Source organism: Poecilia reticulata, chromosome 10 (genome assembly GCF_904066995.2).
Source record: "Poecilia reticulata chromosome 10, P_reticulata-male-v2, whole genome shotgun sequence".
Lineage (NCBI taxonomy): Eukaryota > Metazoa > Chordata > Actinopteri > Cyprinodontiformes > Poeciliidae > Poecilia > Poecilia reticulata.
In genome coordinates, this window is record NC_088839.1 from 6,183,123 (window position 1) to 6,195,795 (window position 12,673).

At 38.9% G+C, this 12,673-nt stretch overlaps 1 long non-coding RNA gene across 3 annotated transcripts; it reads right to left on the bottom strand.

The window, feature by feature from the left end:
- Nucleotides 1-9,979: 9,979 nt before the first annotated feature.
- On the bottom strand, nt 9,980-12,246 carry LOC103471020 (uncharacterized). Of its 3 annotated transcripts, none has more exons than XR_014089420.1 (5): nt 12,134-12,246; nt 11,685-11,946; nt 11,458-11,539; nt 11,297-11,349; nt 9,980-10,940 (listed from the first exon to the last, which is right to left on the bottom strand). It is a non-coding gene; the product is annotated as an uncharacterized LOC103471020 (long non-coding RNA). The 3 variants fall into 3 exon arrangements; XR_001776984.2 differs by having other exon boundaries at nt 11,685-11,760; nt 11,857-12,246; XR_014089419.1 differs by having other exon boundaries at nt 11,685-12,246.
- Between the last annotated feature and the right edge of the window lie 427 nt (nt 12,247-12,673).

Genomic DNA, 12,673 nt, shown 5'->3' on the forward strand with positions numbered 1-12,673 from the left:
ACAAAGTCAGATTTCTTTTAATTTGACATATAGCATTTTTATAACAACTGGAGGTACTATAGTAGGTTGATTGTGCTATGAAATGGCACTTTGTGTCTAGAAAAATCATAACACTGCCCTGTTAATATGAGGAAATTCTCTGGTTGTGGAAACAAATCCATCCATCCATCCATTTTCTTCCGCTTATCCGGGGTCGGGTCGCGGGGGCAGCAGCTTCAGAAGGGAGGCCCAGACTTCCCTCTCCCCAGCCACTTCTTCCAGCTCCTCCGGGGGAATCCCAAGGCGTTCCCAGGCCAGCCGAGAGACGTAATCCCTCCAGCGTGTCCTGGGTCTTCCCCGAGGCCTCCTCCCGGTGGGACGTGCCCGGCACACCTCACCAGGGAGGCGTCCAGGAGGCATCCTTACCAGATGCCCGAGCCACCTCAACTGGCTCCTCTCGACGTGGAGGAGCAGCGGCTCTACTCTGAGTCCCTCCCGGATGACCGAGCTTCTCACCCTATCTCTAAGGGAGACCCCAGCCACCCTGCGGAGGAAATTCATTTCGGCCGCTTGTACTCGTGATCTCGTTCTTTCGGTCATGACCCAAAGCTCATGACCATAGATGAGGGTGGGAACGTAGATCGACCGGTAAATCGAGAGCTTCGCTTTTTGGCTCAGCTCTCTCTTCACCACGACGGACCGGTACAGCGCCCTCTTCACAGTAGACGCTGCCCCAATCCGCCTGTCGATCTCCCGCTCCCTTCTTCCCTCATTCGTGAACAAGATCCCCAGATACTTAAACTCCTCCACTTGAGGCAGGACGACCCCCCTGACCCGGAGAAGGCACTCTACCCCTTTCCGGCTCAAGACCATGGGCTCGGATTTGGAGGCACTGAGCCAAACAAATCCAATTCTTTTTTTAATAGAGCCAATGATTCTATTGGTTTGGTGTAGATTTAGGGTTTTAGAACCTATTTTGATTTAAAAAAAAACCCAACAAACTGTGGACCCTCCTGACACTGATTAAAAAAAGTTGAGAGGAGACATAGGACAGATTGAGTAGAATGATGTGAAGAGCGATAAGAAAGGGAAAGGTAAGATAAGAAGATGAATGGATGGATCGATCGCTGTAAGGAAAGAAAATGAAAGTGTTGGGTGAAGAGGCTTTTTCAAAGACTTTCTGGATTGTTACAGAAGTAAGTCCATGAGTGAAAAAGTTATAATAATTTTCCCAATGATAAATTACAGTGCATCCCTTTGGCTTTTATAGCATGTTATTATATTAGACAATAAATGGAAATATTTTTTTCATTTACATAATACTACTCCTTTAATGTCTGCCGGGCTCTCAGTCTCCTCAATCATCCAGTTTGGTTTGGCAGTTGGATTGAAGACGTGTTGGCGGCTCCTAAACTCTGAGAAATGGAGACTACACTACTGGGTTTTTTTTTTTTTTTGGTTGTTCCATGTGACTGAATGTTGTTTTATCCTTCTTCAGTTGGATTTTAAATGTGTAACCTATTCATAGACACATTTAAAATACTTTCTCAATACTCAATACACAACATGCAGAAATCGACAGGTTTTAGGTGTTTAGAAGGTCAAAGGTCAACCTAACATCCTGGTTGTCAACAGAAAGCAGCTGCTTCTGTAGTGTCAAACACAGCAGCAGCAGATTTATCTAAAGAGTTTCATACCGAGACCAACATTATGTTGCTGCTCATACTATTAAAGAGCAGCAACATATATGTGACTTGACAAAACACTATTTCTACAATCCACAGGCAGTTCTTTGGGTTTACTGACTGTGTTCTGCCTGATGCTGCCACATGTAAAACCTTTCATGTAGCATCACAGATCCACAGGTTGACTCCAATTAAGTTACAGAAAGTTATTTTCAAATATGCCTTTTAACCTCTAACTAAATCTGGAGAAAAACAAAAAAAAAATGGTAATGCTTTCTGATGGCATTATTTTCCAAAGATTCATCCATCGTCAATAGATACCAAGACTTAGAGGGTTGTCGGGTGCTGGTGCCCCCTGGACAGGTTGCCAGGGCAACACGGGGGGCATACGGGACAAACAACCATGCCTTCACACCTAAGAAGAATTTAGAGAGACTGATGGCCCTAACAGTCATATTTTTGGACTGTGGGAGGAAGTTGAAGTACCTGGAGAGAATCCAAAACGAAAAAAAAAACTAGTTGATGAGAAACTTGAGTTTTACTCGCATTGTACCTCGACTCCACTTCCCATGGAGTGCTTAAATGTGTTTACGACGTAAACCAGAATTGTATGTTTCTGAGAGCTCTTAAAGTTTCAGTCACAACTGAGACTACTTCCTGATTCAGAAACATCTGTGCAATTTATAAAATTACGTTTTTCTCCTGCTGTTTTCTGGAGGCTAAAGAAGGCTTGGCCCACCTTGTTTGATTTCATGTTGGCTTGCTCACTGTTTTAATAGTAAACATTATGTAATTATACCTCTCTATTAGGTTCTTAATTGAAGGATTGATTGTCTTGATGTTTACAGTCTTCGGCCAGGTGAATGCTGCTGGGTTTAAACCTGCTAAAGCAGTTCATACGCTTTTCTTTTAACCAAAGAATGTCTGAGGTACAATTTGATTGAACTGTGGTCTCTGCCTTGCTCTGCCTTCATTGCAGGTGCAGAAGTGTGTGTGTGTGTATGTGTGTGTGTGTCAGTGATGGATGAATTGCAGATGGCCTAAGCTTTATATAATTATGCTGTGGACACTGGAGGAAGTCCGGTAAAGAGGTCACCCAGGACAGGCACACGTTTAAAGGAGGAGAGTCTCAGTGAGTTAGAAAATTCAAGGCTCTTTTTTTAATGAAGCTCTTTAACAGTGATTAGAAATGGTAGCTTTATCAATATTGAAACCGATAAGGTATTACAGACACAACACACATAGTATGTCTTCCTATCTTCACAAGGACTTTGCATCGACATCTATTCATTTTTTTTTCATTTCTATGGCCTTACCCTAAACCTAGCTGAAACTCAATTTACACCTTAGTACAAATGCCATCAAAAAACAGCAATTCTTCTTGTGCACGGCCATCTTAGCGCTGTTTGTTATGGTTGTGGATGCACTGCTTAATGTGCTTAACCAAAGAAACAGTTCATCTGTGACCATGCTAACTAGCCTTAGCATTCATGGTAAGCTCCATTGTAGGGGATCTAGCTTTAGCATAGCAGAGAGAAAGGGAGAGGGTGTGAGACTTTTAAAAAAGTTAACCTGTCTCTTTAAGAAGCTCCTGCTCTTTCTGAAACTCCGTCTTCAGGAAGTCATCACAACATGGCTGCTCTATTAACCCTTTAACAAAATTTTTTTTACCAGCGTTTCACTAGGAAGTAGCTCCTATGTTAAGTTCAGCAGATGAGCAGTTCCTCCAGATGAGCAGTGATTTAATGATTTAAATGTGAAAAGGAAGTAATTAAAAGCATAATATGTCCACTTTAATGGTAAAATACACAAAACAACTTTATTTTCCTATTTTTTTGAGTTGCACCTAATTGACATTTGGCTAGCTGAGGAACTTTAGGTTACCAGTAACTTTTGCATCCCTAAAATGGGAAAAAAATATGTACAAATTGGTGAATAAATGTAAATATCCCTGTGCGCATCAGATTATACTTCAGTTACAATGCATGTGGATATAAAGACTCCCATGACCCAGAAAGATTAGGGTGTTTTTTTTTGGGAGCTCAGATTGTTCCCAGGCACCGCAGGATTCATGATGATAGCTGTTTATATCACAGAGCCACCAAGTCATCTTCTACCTGAGGGGAGTTTGCCTGGAGTAAAGGTTAAATTGAAAACGTTGTGTGGTAATATGAGGAGCGCTGAGGTGTTGACTCTGCACATCAAAGCTACACATTTATGTCCACCAAGTGCTTTAGTTAAAGCAGCACTGAGTGGGTCAAAGAAAAAAAAAAGGTCAAACGTGTTAAGGACTGGCTGGACCTTTCTGAAATTATTTTATTTCTGTAGCTGCTATCCCACAGGTATAAAATACGTCGCCATGTTTTTTAACAAATTTGATAGAAGCCTTTTACGGCCTCTGTATTTAAATCGAGTGTGTGTGTAGTGCTAAAGATTCTGCCTCTCTCTGATTTATTCTGTTCTTGCTTTTGATACGTCACATCTCAATCTGACTAATTATAGCTTCCATAAACCTGGATAAATTCAACAAGCAGATTTCAAGCAATTCATTCTTTTCTTAAGCTGTACATTTTTCTATAACTTTTCTTCCCTTTGTAGAAAAGACTGCTCTGGATAAGTTTTTATTCCCTTCTTAATAACTATTCAGGTTATTGATGGATGACCTGAAAAAATCAGGTGGAGTCCTTTAGAGGGCATAAGGGTTTGTAAAAATATTTAGGATGAAGGAGTATGAAGGCATCGGCCAATTATGAAATGTACAAAAGAAGATAAACACAATGTTCCCAACACAACAGCTTCCTTCAGGGTCATCCATGACAAATCATATCCATGAACCATTTCCACTGCTTTCATCATTGCCTAATGACTGGTTTCTAACTTATCCTTCATGCATGAGAACTGCAATGTTTTCCTAAACAGTTTTACCATCGAGGAGACTTTCTGTGGGAAAAATACCAATGAACCAGTCGATGCAAACTAAACTGTAAAACCAGGTAGTTCTTTTTCCCTCGGTTCTCTACTGAAAGAGTTCAGATGCTAAATCAAATTCAATTCTCTTCAAGCACGGGTCAATGAAGTACAGTTGCAGATTCAACAAGTGTTTAATTTTACCAATAAATTTGATGCCACTTGGTCCAGTTTGGTTGATTGAAAACAAAAGCCAACATACTAATGGCTTTGCTCCGACGGTATGCTTAAAAGACAGAAGAACGATTTTCAAAGGAAGCAGAGGAGACGGCGCGTCAGGCGACGATAATTAATCACGGTCAAAGGAGGAAGGGAGAGCAAGAGAGATGAAGAGTGGAGAGAGAGAGTGACGGGGGCGCTGCAAAAAATAAGGAGAGGAAAGAGGCGGAAACGAGGAGAACGAAGCGAGGGAGGGAGGTTACGTGAAGAGATGAGAAAAAGATAATGGTAAGATTAAAAAGAAGACTGATACTGTGAGGCGATGATTAATCTTAGGGAAGGGATGCAAAGATAAGGGGGAGAGCAGCAATAAGGTCATTTATTGACATGATTAATTTACCAAAAAATTATCCTGCACTGATACTAAAGGCGTGCAAAATAATAACCTCTTGTCTGAAAATTATTAATTAAAAAAAAGGGGGGCCACAATAAATCATTTCAGAAGTTTTTTTTAACATTTATCGTGTAATTTATCCCGAGTTTAAGTAGGCATACACTTAAAGCGTAAATGAATCAATCTGGTGCCAACTGATAGAAACACATCAGTTGGTGTTGGTGCTTGTTAGTCCGTGTCTAGACAAACGGTGGCTGTGTTTCCATTAGCCATAGAATTGTCCAAATTGAAATTGTGAAAATAAATTTGCTTAATGGAAACACAGCAATAAAAAAAAAACTACATTATTAGATTAAATGTTTTTGTTCTAGGACGGGTGGGCAATCCTGGTCCTGGAGGGCCGGTGCCGGTGTCCTGCATATCTTAAGATGTCTCCCTGGTCCAACATACTTGAATCCAACAGCTGAATCACCTCCTAAGTGCAGTCAGGTTCTCCAGAGTCCTGCTAACAACCTTATTATTTGACTCAGGTGTGTTGAAGACACACACACCTAAAAGTTGCAGGAGACCGGCCCTTGAGGCCTGGAGTTGCCCATCCCTAGAATGAGGTGGGGTTTGTTCAGCCATATCGAGATAGATGTATTCTGCAAAACTACCATGGAAACACTTTTTGCTTCATATGAGTCACGTGATCTACAGTCGGATGTTACTACTGGTGGAAGCAACAAAGAAGATGACAGGAAGATGATGATTTTTTTGTTTTTTTCCAGACAACGTTCAGCCGGCTTCATCTCACAGCGTCACGCAGTTCATAAAAAGTTGAGTTATTCAATCATGTTGAATCCATCAATCTTATGTAAAATCACCAACTACAATTTCTCTTGAGAGGTCGTGTAGCCACTCCAAAGTAGGCGGGGCTTATCACTCCAATGCCTGAATAAGACGCTGACGTCTCCTCTGATTGGCTAATAGATGATGAGCGCTAGCACCACGGCTGAATTATGATTATATCTCAGGTAACTGTTTACATACGTCGCTGCCATGATTTTTAGTGAATTATCACGTGAACAAACTTATTTATGTGGTTTTAACTTTATTTATTAATAGAAGCACCACAATTGTAAAATAGTTTTTTTTTGTTCAGCAGAACAACCTTCTAAAAATTCTAAATAAACCAACCAAAAACAATGAATAAAAGGAGAAGGAAATCCAGTTGCAACAGAAACCATAAATAAAATGCATTATGAAATCCCTGTGAACAAAAATACCCCTCAAAATCTTTTGTCAGAACGGAAATAATCAAGCTCATTATAAGGCACACCTAAAAACCTTCAATTTCCTCAAAAGCCGACAGTGCGCCTTATAATCCGGTGCGCCTTATATATGGACCAATATTGAACCACAACAGGTCTAGCAACTACGGTAAGCAGCCGCCGACTTTATTTTCTCCCGTAGAAGAAGAAGTGCGCATGCATGCTAGGGTAGTTGTCAGAACGCTGGTTTGTTAATAAAGTTTGATAATACATTTAAAACCAGGGGGGGGGGAAGAGAGACAGAGACTGCGGCGGCAGCGTGTCGGTTGGTCTGTCTTACCCAGAAAGCAGTTGGGCACAATATCGCAACACCAACTCCGTGAGTGAAACAACGACTGGGGCAGCCTACCATGTAAAGTACTCGGGGACCACTTCTTTATAAATGTGGATGCGTAATAATAGAGTATGAAGCAAATTGGCAACCCAAACTGAAGCGTCTATAGTATGCGCCTTATAATGCCTTATATATGAAAAAAGTTTTAAAATAGGCCATTCATTGAAGGTGCACCGTATAGTGCGGAAAATACAGTAATGTTTAATGTTTCATTCCTGTCTGCCAACAAACAAAGCTAACCTCACCCTGTCAAACTGCAGGATTCAGTAAAGAATAATAATAAAAAAAAACAATGTTAATGTCTATAACTCACCACATCTCAGTTAGAAACTTTTTTTTTTCTTGTCATGAGTGAACAATAATAGCTTGTTTGGAAAGTTTTTTCTCTTAAAAAAAACTAAATTGTAGCTGAGTGGAAGTTGGTAAGCTGGTTTTAAGCCAGAGTTCAACATTTTGATAAAATGAAGTTGAGTATTTCAATAACTGGATGTCGACTTGATAGCGGAGAGCTGAAGATTTGGGCCTGAACCTTCAGCCTGATAGGTGAAGCTCTCTGAAATCGGTCAATGCAAAAGGATAATTTACCCACCACAGCAGCAAATCTACAACAGAGTTACTGAAAAAGAGAGGAAAAAAAAAATCAAGGTGGCGCAATGGCCTTATTAAAGTCCAATACTGAACCCAATTCAAATGCCATGGCAGGACCTTGGGACAGCTGTGCTTTCATAAATGCCCAGAAACAGAAATGAGTTCCCCTACGACACGCGGAAACCTGATGAGGTCAGACAGAAGGCCATTACTTTAAGGTTTTGATCTAAAGATGGTTCTTCAAGGTAAAGAATAATGGAATGTAGATTGTTTTTTTTCAGAAACTCAGACAATGAATATCCTGTATTGTTGTGTAGCAATCTAACTCTACTCCCTATGTTAAATATAGGATTGTAATTTATGAATAATCAGATTAATAACAGTTAATTGATCTAAACCAGGATATTTCCCCAGATTTCAGTCTGGAGATTTTATGTTTACACTGCAAAAATATTTAAACTTTTGCTCTTAAATCATGGATGTGTTGAGTTTTCAAGGATGTACTGTTTAAAAAAGAAAGAACAAGTTGGGTGGTTTTTTTGCTGACCCAAAAGTACCTAAATATTTCGTCAACTTCTAAAAACGTTGCTCACGCACTTCTCAAAATATCAGAGCATACTATTTGACCTACAGTACATCACCCAAGGAATTAAAACATGACTGCGCAAACTGTCACAACAAAATCCTTTCAGATCCTGTGAACAAACTCGAAAGGTAAACGGTCTTTCAGTGGATGTTTTAGGCGCAAGTTCTCTTAGAAGTCACTGATGCAGACGGGTGTGTTCTTCACTTTAACAAAAACATCAATCAGGTCTTATAGGAAAACTATGAACATCTATTAAAAAAAGAAGAAGCTCTGAACATATAAAGAATTCAGTTTTAAAACTGTGATTGACACGCCAGTCTTTATAGAGTTTGAGTGCGAGACAGAAACAAAAAGCGTCGCAGATCTTTTGATTGAGTCATGAGACTTTGTGTGTGTGGAGTGGCACATTACTTTCTATCCAGTCTCGTGGTGGAAGAAACTATAAAGTTATTACCCATACTGCATTTCTGTGTTGGCCTGAGTTATCAGACAGTGTCTGCGTTTCCATTACAAATGTGTGCAAAACGTCGTAAATGTATCGCTAAAGTCGAAAAAACACAAATTCACAACCGAGGTGTTTCCATTACATAAGAATTGCAGTTAGAATCAAGTTTGTTCGAGCAGTAAGTGGTTAAAAAACATGACGAGCCATCATCCTCCAACTACTTCCTGTCGTTGTCTTTGTGGTTTGCGCCAGTGGCAGCGTCCGGTTATTAATGTGCAAAAAAGACACTGCATGAAAAGTGGGATTTTTGACCCTGTATTCTGACGCGAACGCAGCTCGACAGATACCGACAGCAATCGACAGTTTGCATTCTCACGACTCACGGGAGTCGAAATCTGTCAATTGCAGAATCCCAGGAGGGGGGAGTGGAGGTGCAGGGGAGCGGGACATGTTAATGACTCTACTTAGCATACGAATAGCCTAGCACAGTGTTTCTCAAACTTTTCTGGGCCAGCGCCCCTTAGCCTTTATCCAGGTCCCTCACCGCCCCCCAATAAAGAATTTGCAGGCTAATTTGCACTGACTATTATTTTATTAATATTACTATCACTATTGTAGATGTTTTGATTTTTATGCTTGTTTCTGTATTTATCATCAAAAATAATTTCCCAGAGAACAAAAAAGCCATGGGAATAGAAATTATTTTCACAGGTGTCTACAAAAAATGCAATGAACATTCAAGTTAAAATCTGTAGGCGTAACTGCGGCCAGTCAGAGTGGAAAAAATATTCTTATTTTGTGCCATTTTCTAGTTGTTAAATATTGCACAAAATGAGCAGATAAAAGATGTACAACATGCCAGTTAAACTTTGAACTATTTGCAAAATGACTGAGCTCTGAAACATTAAAACATGGATAGAACTGTAACTACATTAATCATAGCTCTTCTTCTCTTCAGTGTTTCTGTCGGTTTCTTGTGGTGCAGCTCTGTGCTGCCTTCAGGACAATGGGACATCAGAGTATTTTCCATAAAATTTCTCCCACATGGCATTTATTGTGCAAACCAGAGCTTTCAGTGGAAAAACAAAAGTTCCAGGTCCTTTTAATGTCATACAAATATGAGACAGAAACATGGATTATATCTTTATATAGATCTGTCTATTGATTTATAGATTAATATAGTTTTACTGGACAGAAATTACAAAGAACAAATCTGGTTATTAATCAAATTCTAATGAGTCAAATTCAAAGTGTCATAGAGTCATCAGCCTCATGACATTAACACTGACATGAAAAATAATACTGAAGAAATGAATATATCAAAATCTAATTAAAAACATAAATAAATGATAAGTTATTTACTGTTATGGTCTGTAAGATATATTTATTCTCAGTATTAGATGTGGTCTCAACAGACCAATGACATTTCAACAATATTATTTTACCTTTTATCTGGAAATAGTGTCTGTTTATTCTTGCCATACAGTCCTCTATATTAATTATTGCTCAAAAGTCTTGCCATACCAGTTTATTCCTCTGTATTTACTTTGGTTTCTTAGTTTATTCTTGCATTTTGTTCATTCATCTCCATTTAGTTTCATTTGATTAGTATTATCTTCTCTTGGTTTATTGTTATGTCCACTTTAGTTTCTTTCCTGTTGAATAAGAGCTACCATTCATACAGTTGCAGCCATGCATGTTTTAATGTTACGAAATAGTTTTAGCAAGTTGTTCAAAGTCTAAAGAGGGGCATTTAAGGTGTAAAGTTTACCTTCGACCAAACGCCCCCCAAAGGCATCCCAGCGCCCCCCTTTTGTAAAAATGTCCGCCAGCGCCCCCTGGGGGGCGGTACCGCCCACGTTGAGAACGGCTAGCCTAGCATATGCAAAGGCGCTTCAGCAGACTCATGTGGATTCTCAGTCATTGGATGAAAAACAATGACATCACACTTCATCGTTAACATGCAATTGGTTGGTTGATGCTTGTCCATTGGATAGCACTTATATATTTATAAATAAACCCCGCCCCAATCATTATTATTTTTAATGCTGTATTTTTAAAAAATCCATATAAAAAATAAATGCTGTATTAAAATATATTCATTTGATAGTTTATATGCAACATGTTCATATATGAGGAACATAAAAGAGGCACAGAAGTTTCTTTTTTATTTTTATTTTTTTTTACTGTTTGCACACAAAATAAGACCTAAATGCTTTCCATTTCTGGACCATCTGGCCGTGTTTCTTCTTGTCCAAATATGATCCAACATTATGTTGCGTTCAGGACAGGCCCGACGTCTCTCCTGTAGCGTAGACCTGACGTTTCTCCTGTAGTGTAAACCTGACGTCTCTTCCTATCTTGTAGTCCAGATGTCACTGAGCTCCTGGTTGGAGGAACTTGGGGTCCATCCTGACACCCCCTCATAGCCGCCATCCTCCCATAATGCCACCTCCTCTGCTGCCAGTACTCTCTGCATTCCTCCATCAGCTGTTAACACAGAACAGACAATCATTATGAGCTACAGGCATTTTTTAGTCATTATGAAACTACAGTGAAATTGTTTGGCAACTTCCAGCTTAGTATGCACACATAAGACATTAAAACGAAAAAACAAAACACATTATATTAATACATTTTTGCAGAAAATAAAAACTTAAATGAAAAAGAGAAAACACTTGGAAACAATTGGAAGAAAAAAATAATTAAAAGCAGTTGGTAATAAATAGTATAACATAATTTAACAAACTCTGAGGCAGATAATTAGCTTTGATGGATTTTAATAAATCACAGTACTTTAATCATTCAATGAATTGGGACATCTCTAGATTAGTAATAAATCGTACCTGCTTCTTTCTTTAGCTACAACTGGATGACTGGCAGTAGGTCCTTGATGCAGCTGGAAAACATTTTTGTGCATTGTCAATACATAGCATAATTACATTATGTACATAAACAATATTGAAGCATAAAATATCATCAACATTCTAAAATAGTAGATACTCACACACAGCTGCATCTCTGTCCTCATCACAGACATCAGAACTTTCCAGAAGAGTGACACAAATGTGACTCTTATTCTGTGGAGTCTGTGGAAATAAATGTAAAATTAAAAAAAAATATTGTAGCAAATATATCGCTTTCTCAAAAATACTTAAGTAAATAAGTTAAAATTATTCTCAACCAGCCATTGCACAATCGGGACTCAACGCAGTGAGTGTACATAATGCATACCGGCTTCGTCCTGTTTATGTGTCTCCGTCCGCCATGTTGTCGACCTCTACTGCTTTCCACACTCTGCCTTGCTGTACTGTGTTATAACAAAATAAATAAAATGACCGGAAGATCAGTTTCCTTACAAATATGCGAGTGTTCACTATTCACTACATGTGAAATCATAACTTACTGAATGTCTGTTCGTCCTGGTGGACTCCGTAAGAGCGCCTCGGCACCGTGGTCTGAGGCCTGGCTGGTAAGGCTTGGTCACTTTTCAGATCTGAAAAAAAAAAAAAAAGATGCGAGTATTTTTAAGAGTTTAGAACATCACATGTAATAAAAAAATTACAATACGAAATCTCACCCTACACTTGTTTTGGCATTATGAAAACGACAGACCGCTTTCTGTAAGAAACAAACAAAGCAACTCGCCTCGCTGCACGTGCTATTCATAAAAGCTTTGTTACCGTGAGTTCGGTCTTGTTGGACCGCCGCGGTGTCATCTGTCGTTTTCCGCCGGAACATTGCTTAATATCAAAACGATACTAAAAAAGTAACTCCGTGAAGTAGTACCATTTCCACCATTAGCACCGGTGCAAATCTTCCTCTGGAGTTTAATGGCGGCTGCTTGACCAACCATGAAAGCCCATTACTGCCACCACCTGGACTGGAGTGTTAAATGAAAGTTGACAGAAAAAAAAAATACATTCTAAAAAGTTATTTTTTTTTTCAAAAGTTACGTGACAGTATATTTTATTTTTATTATAATTAATTGCTAAAATGCTTTTAAATGTGTAGATGTTTATTTACTCAATTCTACTTTGAGCTCTCTCCTTTTTAGTTTATACAGAATATAATGATTTATCATCTGTGAGTTATATATAGTGCTTAACTAACAAAACTTTTAAAAAAAGAATACAAATGTTTATACTCTATCTAGGTATCACACACTTTCAACCATTTGGTTCTTCAATTTAAACTCGAGAGTTAAGCAACTGAATACTGAT